General features: G+C 29.6%; 1 protein-coding gene across 1 annotated transcript in view; it reads right to left on the bottom strand.

The window, feature by feature from the left end:
* Positions 1-17,372, bottom strand: part of LOC142220948 (trophoblast glycoprotein) — a 425,290-nt gene that overhangs the window by 205,563 nt on the left and 202,355 nt on the right. The window lies entirely within an intron of this gene.

Below are 17,372 nucleotides of genomic sequence, written 5' to 3'. Positions count from 1 at the left end.
TGCGTCCATCAAACTAACTTGCAGTCTATAGGGCTTTGCCCAAATAAATTTGACAAACATTATTTGCCTCTGTTGGTTAAGCTAAACTTGTAGTTTAGTCAATGCATGGTTTTAAGCTGAGATCAAAACAACAAATAAAATTTTATTTCTATAGAAAATTTAGTCAAAATTTTATTTCCATAGAAAATTTTGTTGAAACTTTATTTCGATAAAAAATTTTCTCAACATTTTTATAGAAAATTTTCTCAAAACATAATTTTTAAAGAAAAGTTTGTCAAAATTTTATTTCTTTAGAAACTTTGGTAAAAATTTTATTTCTATAGAACATTTTGTTTAAATTTTATTTCTATAGAAAATTTCGCCAAAAGTTTATTTCTATAGAAAATTTTGTCAAAATTTTATTTCTATAGAAAATTTTGTCAAAATTTCATTTTCTTTAGAAAATGTTGTCAAGATTTTATTTCTTTAGAAAATTTGGTTAAAATTTTATTTCTATAAAAAAAATTCGCCAAAATTTTATTTCTATAGAAAATTTTGTCAACATTTTATTTCTATAGAAAATTTTGTTAAAATTTTATTTCTATAGAAAATTTCGCCAAAATTTTTTTTCTATAGAAAATTTTGCCAAAAATTTTGTTTCTACAGAAATTTTATTTCTATAGAAAGTTTTGTCAAAAATCTTCATTTAGATAATAACACGAAGTGATATGTTTTCATTTAAGGCCTTATGAATCTTTTAAAATATTGGTTAAAATAAATTGGTGGCTTACCATCAGTTGTGATCCTCACTACTTTCACTTGTTATTGTATTTCAATAGCCAAGTTTTCATTGGCCATGTTAAATCATATGCATTGACATCTCTATTTACACACACACACACAGAGCTGTTTATGACTGCATAAATAAATGTATAATTTGATCCATAAACGGAGATAGATGTGAATATTACTGAATTTACAAAAAAAAAAAAAAGAAGCAGATATACATATGACACAATTTTTTTCACATCCACTGGAAATTGATGATGACACATAAAGATACACTCCATGTCTCTACAATGTTGTAGCAAAAAAATGCATTCAAACATTCAAATTCTCTGTTCTGTGGGAGAGGAAAAAAAAATACAGAAGAAATTTACATAAAACAGCGAGTGGTGTGTCATTCTATCATTTATTTATGCATTCTATCATCTAAAATCACCCTTCGCCAGCTCCCTTCATGTAAGCCACACACATTGGCATCCACATCCACACAAAGAATATAAACCAACAAGAATATTACATTTGACACCTTTAAATGAAAAATATATGGTTCACACTTTTAGAATATCTGCTCTCGAATATGAAGAGCTCTGTGAACTTGGAGAGTTGAAAAAAAAGAAAATATTCAAAAATTTGTTTTTGTGCTTGGTAGCAATAGAAGAATATCAAATAATTAATTTAATTTAATTTAATTTAATTTAATTTAATTTAATTTAATTTAATTTAATTTAATTTAATTTAATTTAATTTAATTTAATTTAACTTAACTTAATTTAATTTAATTTAATTTAATTTAATTTAATTTAATTTAATTTAATTTAATTTAATTTAATTTAATTTAATTTAATTTAATTTAATTTAATTTAATTTAATTTAATTTAATTTAATTTAATTTAATTTAATTTAATTTAATTTAATTTAATTTAATTTAATTTAATTTAATTTAATTTAATTTAATGTAATTTAATTTAATTTAATTTAATTTAATTTAATTTAATTTAATTTAATTTAATTTAATTTAATTTAATTTAATTTAATTTAATTTAATTTAATTTAATTTAATTTAATTTAATGTAATTTAATTTAATTTAATTTAATTTAATTTAATTTAATTTAATTTAATTTAATTTAATTTAATTTAATTTAATTTAATTTAATTTAATTTAATTTAATTTAATTTAATTTAATTTAATTTAATTTAGTTTAATTTAATTTAATTTAATTTAATTTAATTTAATTTAATTTAATTTAATTTAATTTAATTTAATTTAATTTAATTTAATGTAATTTAATTTAATTTAATTTAATGTAATTTAATTTAATTTAATTTAATTTAATTTAATTTAATTTAATTTAATTTAATTTAATTTAATTTAAATAAAAATTTAACTTCATTGTAGTTAGTGCAATAAAATTATATATCGTCTAGCAAATTTACTATTAGCTCACTTTAAATTTAAATCCAAGGTTATACCATTCTCTCTTTCAATATCTGAAAATATTTAATAATTGCTTAGGAAGTATTGGTAGTGTCATTATCCCATTTAATAATAACCGTTTCTATGGAAATTTCATAAAGTTAAAATAAAGGCTCTTTGAAAATCCCAAAAAAAAAAACAGGAAATGAGAAAAAAGTTGATGAACCAATAACACATGTTTACAGAGATCCCTCAAATTTATCGTTAGTGAGGTAGTGAAAGGTGGAATAGATTATGTCTGGTATTATATATGATTAAATAAAATTTTACTACCAATTCTAGGTGCTCTCATTTCGCACAGGGAAGACCTTTACACACAAAAAAAAATTTTTTGGATTCAATCACGAAATTAATTGATACAATTAATTTTTAGTTGAAATGTCTTCAATCACAGAAATGATGGTATCAATCACCAATCAATCAATTAAAAGATAATTTAATTAAAAATTAATTTTTTGGTGTTGTTATACCCTCCACCATAGGATGGGGGGTATATTAACTTTGTCATTCCGTTTGTAACACATCGAAATATTGCTCTAAGATCTCATAAAGTATATATATTCTGGGTCGTGGTGAAATTCTGAGTCGATCTGAGCATGTCCGTCCGTCCGTCTGTTGAAATCACGCTAACTTCCGAACGAAACAAGCTATCGACTTGAAACTTGGCGCAAGAGGTTGTTATTGATGTAGGTCGGATGGTATTGAAAATGGGCCATATTGGTCCACTTTTACGTATAGCCCCCATATAAACGAACCCCCAAATTTGGCTTGCGAGGCCTCTAAGAGAAGCAAATTTCATTCGATCCGGCTGAAATTTGGTACGTGGTGTTAGTATATGGTCTCTAACAACCATGCAAAAATTGGGCCATATCGGTCCACTTTTACGTATAGCCCCCATATAAACGAACCCCCAAATTTGGCTTGCGAGGCCTCTAAGAGAAGCAAATTTCATCCGATCCGGCTGAAATTTGGTACATGGTGTTAGTATATGGTATCTAATAACCATGCAAAAATTGGTCCACATCGGTCCATAATTATATATAGCCCCCATATAAACCGATCCCCCATATAAACCGATGCCCCGATTTGGCTTGCGAGGCTTCTAAGAGAAGCAAATTTCATCCGATCCGGCTGAAATTCGGTACATGGTATTAGTATATGGTATCTAACAACCATGCAAAAATTGGTCCACATCGGTCCATAATTATATATAGCCCCCATATAAACCGATCCCCCGATTTGGCTTGCGAGGCCTCTAAGTGAAGCAAATTTCATCCGATCCGGCTTAAATTTGGTACATGGTGTTAGTATATGGTATCTAACAACCATGCAAAAATTAGTCCACATCGGTCCATAATTATATATAGCCCCCATATAAACCGATCACCAGATTTTACCTCCGGAGCCTCTTGGAAGACCAAAATTCATCTGATTCAGTTGAAATTTGGTACGTGATGTTAACATATGGCCTCAAACTCCCATGCAAAAATTGGTCGAAATCGGTCCATAATTATATATAGGCCCCATATAAACCGATCCCCAGATTTGACCTCCAGAGCCCTTTGGAAGAGCAAAATTCTTCCCATTCGGTTGAAATTTGTTACGTGATGTTAGTATATGGTATCCAACAACCATGCAGGAATTGGTTCCTATCAGCCCATAATTATATATAGCTCCCATATAAACCGATCCCCAGATTTGACCTCCGGTGCCTTTTGGAAAAGCGAAATTCATCCGATCTGCTTGAAATTTCGTACGTGGTGATCGTATATGATATTTAACAACCATGCCAAAAGTGGTCCATATCAGTCCATAATCATATATAGACCCATATAAACCGATTCCGAGATTTCGTTTTGGAGCCTCTTGGACGAGCAAATTTCATCCGAGTCAAATGAAATTTGGTACATTGTGCTAGTATATGGCCGTTAACAACCATGCCTAACAAGGTCCATATCGGTCTATAGTTATATGTAGCCCTCAGATAAATCGATCCGCAATCACACAAAAATTGGTCCATATCAAGTTCATAATTGTATATAGCCCACATATAAGCGACCCCCATATTTCAATTCTGGCACTCTACGTACCGTGCAAAAAGTCCATATCGATTCGTAATTATTTGTAGACTTAACTATACATAACTTTTTTTGTCTAATATATACCACGTATGGACTAACTCACAATCTAGAAAACGATGTTAAGAAGTTTTAAGATACCACAACCCAAGTATTTCGATTGTGGATGACAGTCTTTCGTAGAAGTTTCTTCGCAATCCATGGTGGAGGGTACATAAGATTCGACCTGGCCGAACTTACGGCCGTATATACTTGTTTTTTAATTTAAAAAATTGTTAAACTTTTGATTAAATATTTTTGAAAATTCAATTAAAATTTTAATTGGAAATATATTTTGGTAAAACATTTTTCTGTTTTGGTCGCCCCATAAATATGCTTATAGAAGTGCTGCGGAGAAATCTTGTTACAATTCTTTGGACACAAAATGAGTTTTATTTTGCCAAAATTTGTAAACTAGTGTAATTAAAATGTCCATTCATGCAGAAGATTTTTTTTTGCATCTCATCATCGAAAAAAAACAATTCCACATAAAAACGAAAATCGATTATGATTGTTGAATATTGAATGTGTATCAGGCGTTGCTCATGGAGAATATCTGTCATTAAACCCCCCTGAAATTTCAACGGAATCTATAATAGTTGATTCATGGTGGTGGGTATTTAAGATTCGGCCCGGCCGAACTTGCTGCTGTATATACTTGTTTTATTTAATTTCTTTTATATCATTACATTTTAATTTATTTCATTTTATTTTGCTTTATTTTACTTTTTATAAAAAAAAATATAATAAAAAAAAAAAAAATAAAATAAAAATAAAAATATTTTATTTTATTTTATTTTATTTTATTGTTCTATGTTTTATTTTATGTTGAATTATTACATTTTATTTTATTTCCGTGTATTTTATTTAATTTTTTATGCTTTATTATACACTTCACTACTACTGTGGTACAGCGTACAATAACCCAGCGGGAAAATTGCGAAGTACCGCAAAAATCATGCCTTCTTAACCCATGATTTTGGGATCCTTAACACCTTCCCATATGCCTTCTCCTATCATGCATGCTAAAATGCCTTGCACTTCCTTTCTAAAAAATGCCCGCAAACATTATTCTGTGCCTTCTTTGGAAATTGGAAAAAGAAGGACCTACATTGTTGTTATAAGAACGAAAATTCAGTTTTTTTATATAATCATCAAACAAACATTTGTATCAACATTTTTAACAGGACACGGTTTAAATCCGATTTGCCTCAAAACTAGAATTTGCTGTTATTTCGCAAGATGATTTATAGTTAAATATAGTTTTTGATTTTAGTTTTAGAGCATGTAATGCGCTATTCTCATCCATTTGCCAGAAATTTGGAAATTAGTATCCCTCCCCGCCATCCAGTGTATTTAAAATAGAATATATTTTTATACCCTCCACCATAGGAACAAAAAAAGCAGTAGAAAAGTGAAGTTTTGTATTCGAAACAGCGTTTCTGGCGATGTCTTGAAATTTACGTATATTTGGGATTAAGTTGGACATATAGTTAGTTGTAGATCAATTTACCCACATATTTTCCATTGGTACACTGAAAAAAAGCATACTCGGTTCCAAAGATTTTGTCTTTACTTTAAAAAATTTTGTATTGATTCCGAGCCAAAGAAGCGAAGAATACAAGTAAGGATACTTTTAAGACACAATTCTCTTTTAAATTTAGGTTTTGTGTACTTGCTTCTAGGAAGCAAATTTTAATTTTTCGCTTTCTCAGCTTTTTTTCTTCATATGCTATCAAAGTCCTTTAAAAATGAGTTAACGGCAACTTTATTTTCCAAATTAGGACTCGACTTCCAGTAGAAATTATGCTATGTTTGAAGTAAAAAACTTCTTTAAAATAAAGTTTTGAAAAACATGTCCTATATTTGAACGATTTTTTGCTTTGTAGTCAAGATGCAAAAAGACAACAAATTTAAAGACAATTTCATTAAATTTAAAGAATTTTTCTGAATTATTAAAGTCAAGTTGACCTTAGCCTATACATTTTTTCTTTCATTTTAAGATACCCATTTTTAAGTCAAATCACTTAATTATAAGGACAATACGACTTCATTGAAAAGTTTATCGACTTTTGAACAAGGAAAATAACTTTATTTTAGAGAAATGCGTCTTCTATGCTAAGCAAAATTTGTATTCGTATTTTAAAGACATGAAATATTTGACCTCACGACAATATTTTTTTCAGTGTAGGCAAAGTTATAGATTTTTGTTATTATTAATTTAATTATTAATTATTTAGAAAGATTTAAGTTTATTTATTTAACCTCACTATAAAAATAAGTAAATACGACCGTAATGTCAGGCAGACCAAGTCTTGTGGACCATTCACCATGTTTCGTAATACAGTAAGTTCTACTGAAGACAAGGTATCTTAAAACCTCTTAACATTGCCTTAATGTACATGGAGGTAGATTAAATACCTATATAAGCTAAATCAGTTCTTGATCGGTTAACATAAAATTTCCAATTTCGATTGGATCGTATGAAATATCCCCCTGCAGAAGCGCAGGAAACCAAATATGGAAATTGCTTAGGCCGATAGCCTCTAGTTGCTAGTGCCCGTATAAATAAGTTTATTGTAATTTGTAATTATAATAAATTGAATAATAAATAAATAATGGAAATTGCTTTTTATGGAGGCTACATATATTTTTGGACCGATATGGGCCACTTTTGCATCGTTGTTAGAGGCCAGTTACTAACACCACGTACCACATTTTAACTGGATCGAATGAATTTTTCACCTCCAGAAAGCGCAGGAAATAAAATCGGGGAATGGGTTTGGACTAATTTTTGCCTGGTTGTTACAGGCCACGTATCAAATTTCCACCGGATGTGATAAAATTGTCTCCTCCAAGAGGATCGTGGGCTACACCTAAATGTGGTCCGCAATACCATCCGACCTACATAAATAGTAGCTACTTGTACAAAGTATCCCGTCGAACAGTGGGGTATTTGACCCCCAAACTGGTATTAATTCAAGGGTACAACCGATTTACATGAAATTTGGCAAAACGTTTGCTCTTGTTAATAGTAGTATCTCTGTCAATTTTCAAAGAGATCGTGTCAGATATATATATATATATATATATATATATATATATATATATATATATATATATATATATATATATATATATATATATATATATATATATATATATATATATATATATATATATATATATATATATATATATATATATATATATATATATATAGCGCCCGTATATATAATCGTCCGATTTGAGTTTATATCGCATATTACTCAGCCAATTTTTTGAAATTTTGAACAAACTTTTTGTTTGAGTGGCAAGCACCCTCCCCATATGTACAGGGTGGCTGATATGTAATACAACAAGTGCTATACTTTTTAATTTTATTTTTCAAAAGCAAGGGAGAACAAACTATAGTAACCATGTAGAGATAAAACTGCACATATACAAAAAAAAATAATTGAAAAAAGTTCATAATCTTAAATTAAAATCTATTTATTTAAATTTAGTACACGAATCTTTGAAATGTTATAGTTATAGGACCTTAAAGTAAGGCCAATTTCACTTAATATAAAGAAGACAAAAAAATGATTTAAGTGAATAATCTTTTAATTAACTGTGATATTGAACCCTTGTATTAAAGAGGCTAATACTTATTTGGAAAATAGGCTAATATTTATTTGGACGATTTTGCATTTTTGGTTAAAAATTTATTTGAATATAAGAAAACATTGGTTGCATTAAAATGTATTTTACAATTTGGATTTTTATTCGAAATTTATTTATAGCTGTATACCTGTGTTGATATATCGCAAAACGTGAACGAAAATTCAATAAATGAGACATATATCCTAGCTTTAAATTTACAGAGCCTAGATCTAGAGCTAGTTAGCTTCCAAAAAAGTGACTTTATATTAAAAAAACAATATCTCAGATTCAATAACGAAATCCTTAAAAAGATTAAAAAGATTTGAAGTCAAATAAATTTTTCTGTGTGTATGCTCTCACAACAACATTACAAAACTGTATTATAACAACAACAACTAATATAGAAGACAAAGAGAAATATCACGATCAAAACAAACGTATAATTACTTTATACACTGAAAAAAATATTGTCGTGAGGTCAAAGATTTCATGTCTTTAAAATACGAATACAAATTTTGCTTAGCATAGAAGACGCATTTCTCTAAAATAAAGTTATTTTCCTTGTTCAAAAGTCGATAAACTTTTCAATGAAGTCGTATTGTCCTTATAAATAAGTGATTTGACTTAAAAATGGGTATCTTAACATGAAAGAAAAAATTTATAGGCTAAGGTCAACTTGACTTTAATAATTCAGAAAAATTCTTTAAATTTAATGTCAACTTGACTTTAATAATTCAGAAAAATTCTTTAAATTTAATGAAATTGTCTTTAAATTTGTTGTCTTTTTGCATCTTGACTACAAAGCAAAAAATCGTTCAAATATAGGACATGTTTTTCAAAACTTTATTTTAAAGAAGTTTTTTACTTCAAACATAGCATAATTTCTACTGGAAGTCGAGTCCTAATTTGGAAAATATAGTTGCCGTTAACTCGTTTTTAAAGGACTTTGATAGCATATGAAGAAAAAAAGCTGAGAAAGCGAAAAATTAAAATTTGCTTCCTAGGAGCAAGTACACAAAACCTAAATTTAAAAGAGAATTGTGTCTTAAAAGTATCCTTACTTGTATTCTCCGCTTCTTTGGCTCGGAATCAATACCAAATTTTTTAAAGTAAAGACAAAATCTTTGGAACCGAGTATGCTTTTTTTTCAGTGTATGGTAGAATCTGTTCGAACCCACCAATGATCCCATACTCATTCTTTGTTGGCTGCCAAGCTAATAATTTGCTTATGTCTAGTTACTCCTAACTTTGGCCTTCTAGAAGACATTCTCTGTAACATATAAAAGATCCGATACCCATTATACGTTCACTTCCAACAGAAGGGAACGCGGAATGACCTCACGTGTAGCTTAAGTTTGCCTTTTGGCGCCCACATCACATAAATGTGTCGTAGGCCAGTGGATGAGTGTAGGACTACCAATAACGAGGACCCCGGTTCAAATCCCGATGGAGCAGAAAAATAAAAATACACTTGAGGAAAATATTAAAATCACAAAAATAAGATAAACTGTATAGGAAAAGTAAGTCAAATTAAATTCAAACGTAAAAGGTATGAGGGCAAATGTTCAGTTCATAGACAACCTTGCCTTCAAAATATTTATTTTTACACGCTTTCTTTTATGCCTTCCTGTCCAGGCCTTTTTGAGGGCCTTCTTTGGAAGGCATGATTTTTGTACTTAGTATGAAGGCCTGATAACATGGCATCGACGACACCACCTCTAGAAGGCATACGAATAGAAGCGAGAGGCAAGGCCTTGGTCTCCAATCCAATCCAATGTTATTTTGAAATGAACACGTAATGCAGCGCCCAGGCCTTATAGCTACCCGGGCAGCACTTCCATCATCGATTTCACGTCGCTTCCATTTCCCGCTGGGAAGTTTGTGCATTTGTATGTAGTGATAGACCCATCTTTTAGTATACCGATCGGCTTAGAATTAAAATCTGAGTCGATTTAGCGATGTCCGTCTGGCTGTCTAACCGTCCTTCTGTCGTTTTCTAAATGAGTGAGTTAGTCCATACGTGGTATATATTAGTTATGTTATGTTATGTATGGTAAGTCCACAAATACACACAAAAAATTATCACCAAAATTTTTTCAATTAAACACTTAATTGAATTCGGAAACGGATTCAATTAATATGTTAATTGATTCAATTAATTATTTAATCAAATCCGAATAAAAACCAATTAAAAAATGATTGATATTTGTTACGTTTCCAATTAAAATATTAATTGATTCAATCAATTTGTTAATCAATTCGGAAATAATTTTCAATTACAAACGTGATTGAAATTTTTTCCGTTTCCAATTACACATGTGATTGATCCAATCACCTTTGTGATTGAAACTGAATAATTTTGAGCAATGGAAAGAGCAAAAAGAGAACAAGAGAATGGGTATTTATTCAACAATGTATGATGGAGAGATCAGTCTGTGGAAGTAACTCGTAATGAATGGTTGGGTTTTTGTTTTTCGCGTTAAATTGAAAAACATGATTGGCGACATTCTGTCTGCTGCATTCAAAATGTGTGCATAAATATTTTGAACGCAACAACAAATCGTAGCAAAGGGTTGAAATAAATAAAGTGTGCAACAACAAACGGACACGTGGTAAAGGTTTGAAAAAAATATATGACAGAACGCATTTGAAATTACCTGTGTTTGTGTTTTGTGGTATTGTAAAAATGGAAAACAATCTACGTTTATTGAAGGTAAGAAATTGTGAAATGTGAATACCTTTTTCCATTGAAGCCTGTTTACATTAAACGGACTAAAATAATATATTTTTTATTCATTTCTTTTAGTGACCAATTTTATTTCGTGAAATTGACCAATCAATCCCATCAACTCCATCATTTTATCAAATATATAATAATATGTTTGCAATAAAAAAGTGGGTACCGTATTGATCTTTTAAAATTATAAACTTTTTTCACTCCTAGTTTTCTTAAAACCAAGAGCGGTATGGGTTTGTTGGAAGATTCACCTTGAAGTTGCGAAGTAGCGTTGGCATTAAATTGCATTTTTGTTTTACCTGCCTTTTTCAGTTTGAACCCAAGTAGAGAGCAGTATATCTGATATATAAACTTATGAGCTGAATTATGTAATGGTAAAAAAGTTCTTTCTTTTGGATTTAAAAATATGAAAAATATCCGATAATAATAAAAATATGTATTTTCCATTTATATTTTTTTCTATTTCCAGAATTTGCAAAGTATCATCAATATAATACCAAATATTACATTGCTTTCCCATTATTTTTGTCTTTGATTGGTTCAAATTTTAATAGACGATTATAATGTGTGGAAATTTTGGAAAGGAATGGTTACTAAAATTAAATTACCGAGCTCCTTAATATACCTTTTTATGCTAAAAGACTACAACTGCAAAAGAAGATTATAAATCTGCAATCTGGAACTAAGAATTGAACTTGATATTCTATGCAGGTAATGTTAAACAAAATTAACTTTTAATTGAACAAAATTAAATTCAAATTATTCTGTTTACTTTCAGAAAAACTAATTTAGCTTACAGGCTGCTGATTTATTGGAAATCTAGGCGCATCTACATATTAGAAGGAACATGCTAACATGGTTATTATTATAAGGAAGATAATGATTTATATAATTTATTTTTTTCACCCTATAGTTGTTATTGATAGTACCCAGCAAAAACTAGGTAACCACATCTCATTACAATTGACATTACCAGGAGTAAAGCTGTCATTACACGTTGCATTACATTGCGGCGAGTTATAATGACTAACTTGTAATGACAAAAATAAATACTTATCGGTAATTTTCGAATTGTTATTCTCAAATTTTTAGACAGTTCTAGTTAACGAATTAACAAAATAGAATAAATGATGGTACCATTAGGTATAATTATTCACATAATCGAGCACTTACATAAAAAATCAAAAAGAATATGTAATGTAACGGTAATTCTGAAAAATTTTCCGTTTAGAAATTTTTATCACAAATATTTCATAATAATTGTGTTTAATGACATTATCATATTATGTTTCAAATAAATGCTTTCTATTACACTTCCAAAATACGCTTAAACTAAATTTCAAATGCCATTTGCCTTATAAAAAAGAGACAAAATCCACTTTTAGTAGATTTTGAACCTTATGTGAATTGGCTATTGCATATATTTTAACGCAATTCACGAATCTAACTCCCTTAAACAGCCTACATTTATTTCTATTTTAAGTGTGAAATAATTTTTATCTTATTTAGATTATTTATTAGATTTTTTGTTTATTACAATATTCGTTTCTATTCAAGTAGTTCTCCTATTACAGCATCACTCGCCATATTTTGATCCATTGTAATCGGCGATAGAAATCAATATTTTCGAGATGTGGTTGCCTGAGACAATAAGTGGCTATTTTGCAAGCTTTGGCGTATCTACGAATAAGTCATTACATATTAGGTGAATTTTTAAAATATTTATATGCTTTAAATGCACTACTTATTTTATGGCCGAAAGTATGCCTGGGGAGAAGTACTTTCCTTCTAGGACATGCGTATGTAAATGTAATCCGAAGCGATGCCAATTAATAAGTGGTTATTAATTTTTAAATAGGCTTACCTACAATAGGCTGGGTAGTTGTATTTGTAAGTTATGTTAGAACAAAACACAAATGACAAGAACCAAATTTATTTGTTTATTGCATAATTCAAAAAATAATAAAATATTAAATATGTTTTATAAGAAACACATATTTTCTTTTATTTCAAAAGAAACAAACTAAATACGATTTTGGGGTCGCAATATATAAATTTTTTGATCGAAATTTATAGCCAATTTCAATTAATTATTTAATTGAATGAATCAAATAGTTGATTGATTTTTGTCGCGAAATTAATTAAAATTTTAATTGATTCAATTAAAACTGTGATTGAATTTTATGTTAAAAATCAATCACGTTTTTAATTGATTCAATCACACAATTAATTGATTCCGTGACAAAAGTCAATTAAATTTTTAATTAAAAATCTTGTTGGTTTTCAATCAAAATGGGTGATTGATACTATCATTTTCGTGATTGAAGACATTTCAATTAAAAAAATGATTGAATCCGCGATTTTCGTGATTGAAATCAAAAAAATTTTTTTGTGTGTAATTACGAATCGACATGGACTTTTGCACGGTACGTAGAGAGCCAGAATTGAAATATGGGGGTCGTTTATATAGAATTATGAACTTGATATGGACCAATTTTTGTATGATTGGGGATCGATTTATCTGAGGGCTATATATAACTATATACCGATATGGACCTAACATGGTTGTTAACGGCCATATACTAGCACAATGTACCAAATTTCAACTGACTCGAATGAAATTTGCGCCTCCAAGAGGCTCCAAAACCAAATCTCGGGATTGGTTTATATGGGGGCTATATATGATTATGGACTGATATGGACCACTTTTGGCATGGTTGTTAAATATCATATACTACCACCACGTACCAAATTTCAAACAGAGCGGTTGAATTCTGCTTCTCCAAAAGGCACCGGAGGTCAAATCTGGGGATCGGTTTATATGGGGGCTATATATAATTATGGACTGATGTGAACCAATTCCTGCATGGTTGTTGGATACCATATACTAACATCACGTACGAAATTTCAACCGAATCCGATGGATTCGGGCTCCGGAGGTCAAATCTGGGGATTGGTTTAAATAGGGGCTATATATAATTATGGACCGATTTGGACCAATTTTTGCATGGGTGTTTGAGGCCATATATTAACACCACGTTCCAAATTTCAACTGAATCAGATGAATTTTGGTCTTCCAAGAGGTTCCGAAGGTCAAATCTGGTGATCGGTTTATATGGGGGCTATATATAATTATCGACCGACGTGGACCAATTTTTGCATAGTCGCTAGAGACCATATAATAACACCATGAACCAAATTTCAGCCGGATCGGATGAAATTTTCTTTTCTTAGAGGCTCCGAAAGCGAAATCGGGGGATCGGTTTATATGGGGGCTATATATAATTATGGACCGATGTGGACCAATTTTTGCATGGTTGTTACAGACCATATACTAACACCATTGTTTAGAAATAAAATTTTGACAAAATTTTATATCTTCTATCTATATATATAAAATTCAATCTATGTTTGTTTATTTGTTTGTTTGTTTGTTTGATTGTTTGTTTGTATGTTCCGAGTTGGCTCCGAAACGGCTGAACCCATTTACTTGAAACTTTCAGAGATCATAGGGGGCGTTCATGTGCTGAAAATAGGGTACCTCATTTTTTGACACCTGATCGCGGAGGTCCCCCCCTGAAGGGGAGGTCCCCCCCTTTGTCCGACTTTTTGAAAATTGGACCAAAGTTGACCGATTTGCTCGAAATTTTCATTGAAGGTTGGGGTTGGCATCTAGACAAAGATCCGTTACTTTATATTTCGATATTTTGTGGCGGAGGGGGACCTCCCCTTTGTTCGACTTTTTTTTTAAAGTACAGTGAAAAAACTAAAATTCTCTAAATTATCTGAGATTTACAGAGAACATGCGGTGAGGTTATGGAATTAATATGGGGTACCTGATGATTTCGTTGGTGGATGGGGAGGGGGACCTCCCCCTAGCCCTACTTTTTGAAACTTGAAACAAAATTATGCGATTTGCTTGAAATTTTCATTGAATGTTGGGGTTGACATATAGATAAAAATCCGCTACATTATTTTTCGATATTTGGTCGGGGAGGGGGACCACCCCTTTGTCCGACTTTTTTGTAAAGTACAGTGAAAACAAGTTACCGAGTTACTTGAAATTTACAGAGGACTGGGAAGAGGTTACGATATTAATAGTTGATACCTGATTTTGTGATATTTGGACGCCCCTTTAGGCTTATAATTTGCTTGACAATTTCTGGGACGTTTACAAAAGATACACTACATCACTTTTTGATATTTGGTCGGGGAGGAGGTCCTCCTCTAAATCTGCAAAAAAAAATTCTTAAGTTTTCTTGAAATTTACAAAGGCAGTGAGGGAAGGTTATGAACGAAGAGGCAACCTTCCTTGCCCCACACTTGAAGGAAAGTTTCAAGAATTTTCAGGAAAGGTTAGGGGTGCTATTCACTGCGGTGTTTATCGATATTGTATCGGTGAAAGTGACGTCCCTTTAAAACAATAGATCAAAATTTAAACATCTCCGATCTACTTAAAATTTACAGGGAACGTGGGAGGAGGTGATTAAATTTATACATGATTTGTAAATTACTATATGATTTTTCGATATCTGGTTGGGGAAGGGAAAAATTCAAATAAACTTTGTCGATTTATTTCGATAGAATTTATAGGTGCCATTGTGTAGTTGTGAAATTAATATAGGGTAAGTGATAGTCCGATATCAGGTGGGAGTGGAGCGAAGGTGGGGAGAGGGTTCCCTTCTGTCGTTTTTTTTTTTTTTTTTTTTTTTTAAATTGAAAGTAGAGGGTTGTCCGTAAATGGGAACTCGGTACATAATTTTATGATTTTTGCACAGGCTTCTGCCAGACGTCTTTTTAGTAAAGAACATAATTTTACATGAAATTGGCAGCCAACGTAGAGGGTGCATCATTTTCCAACATTTTAGCAAATGTTAATGTGGTAAAATTTTTTACTACTTTTGCTTTTTCCGATTTATTGGATGGGAAAATTCTTTGTATGTTATTATAATATAGTGCTTAATTTTCAGATATGTTGAGGAGAAGGATACCTTTCCTTGACAAACCACATTCACAAGAAATATAGAAGATTGTCCAACTACTTGAATACAGGACATTATTTAAAAATTTTGGAGGAAGGGGTACACCCTCTCCCCGACATTTTTTAAGACGAACCATTTTACATATGCCGTATTTGTACCTATAAACGAAAAAGCAAGTAGTCCGATTTGTTTGAAAGAATTCAAATCTTTTCGAAATTGTTTTCAGCACGAAGGTTGACTAAGTTAACGCAAAATGTTCCTACAAATACGCATCGGAAGGCGCAGCGAAGCGGGCCGGGTTACGCTAGTAGAAATAAATTTTTGACAAGATTTTCTATAGAAATAAAATATTGGCAATATTTTCTATAGAAATAATATTTTGCAAAAATTTTCTATAGAAATAAAATTTTGACTGAATTTGCTATAGAAAAATATTTGCAAAATTTTACTATAGAAATAAAATTTTACAACAATTTTCTATAAAAATACAAAAATTTTTTACAGAAATAAAATTTTGCAAAAGAAATAACATTTTTGCAAACTTTTTCTATAGAAATAACATTTTACAAAAATTTTTTATAGAAATAAAATTTTGAAAAAAATCTATAGAAAAACATTTTTAAATATTTATTTATAGAAATAAAATATTGAAAGAAATTTGCAAAAATTTTCAATAGAAATAAACTTTTGCAAACATTTTCTATAAAAATAAAATTTTAACAAAACCTTCTTTAGAAATAAAATTTTGACAAAATTTTATATAGAAATAAATTTTTGCCAACATTTCCTATAGAAATAAATATTTGGCATTATTTTCTATAGAAATAAAATTTTGACTAAATTTGCTATAGGAAAAAAATTTCAAAATTTTACTATAGGAATAAAATTTTGCAAAAATTTTTAAAGAAATTTTTTGCAAAAATTTTCTACAAAAAAATAAAATTTTGGCAAAACCTTCTTTAGATATAAAATTTTGACAAAATTTTATATGGAAACAAAATTTTGCAAGATTTTCTATAGAAATAAAATGTTGGAAATATTTTCTATAGAAATAACATTTTGCAAAAATTTTCAATAGAAATAAAATTTTGACTAAGTTTGCTATAGAAAAAAATTTGCAAAATTTTACTATAGAAATAAAATTTTACAAACATTTTCTATAGATATACAATTTTGACAACATTTTCTGTAGAGATAAAATTGTGCAAAAATTGTCCATACAAATAAAATTTTGTAAAAATTCTCAATAGAAATAAAATTTTTGCAAATATTTTCTATAGAAATAAAATTTTACAAAAAATTTTTTATAGAAATAAAATTTTGAAAAAAAAAATCTATAGAAATAAAATTTTTAAATTTTTTTATAGAAATAAAATATTGAAAGAAATTTTCAAAATTTTGTTATAGAAATAAACTTTTGCAAAAATGTTCTATAAAAATAAAATTTTAACAAAACCTTCTTCAGGAATAAAATTTTGACAAAATTTTATAGAGAAATAAATTTTTGCCAATATTTCCTATAGAAATAAAATTTTGGCATTATTTTCTATAGAAATTAGAGGTGTGCACGTGAGTAATATTTTACTCACGCTCACGCACACTCACGACGGAAAAATCTTACTCACGCACACTCACGCACGATATTGTTTGG

Source organism: Haematobia irritans, chromosome 1 (assembly GCF_050003625.1).
Source record: "Haematobia irritans isolate KBUSLIRL chromosome 1, ASM5000362v1, whole genome shotgun sequence".
In the NCBI taxonomy this organism is placed as follows: Eukaryota; Metazoa; Arthropoda; class Insecta; order Diptera; family Muscidae; genus Haematobia; species Haematobia irritans.
This window is presented reverse-complemented; position numbering and strand designations above follow the sequence as displayed.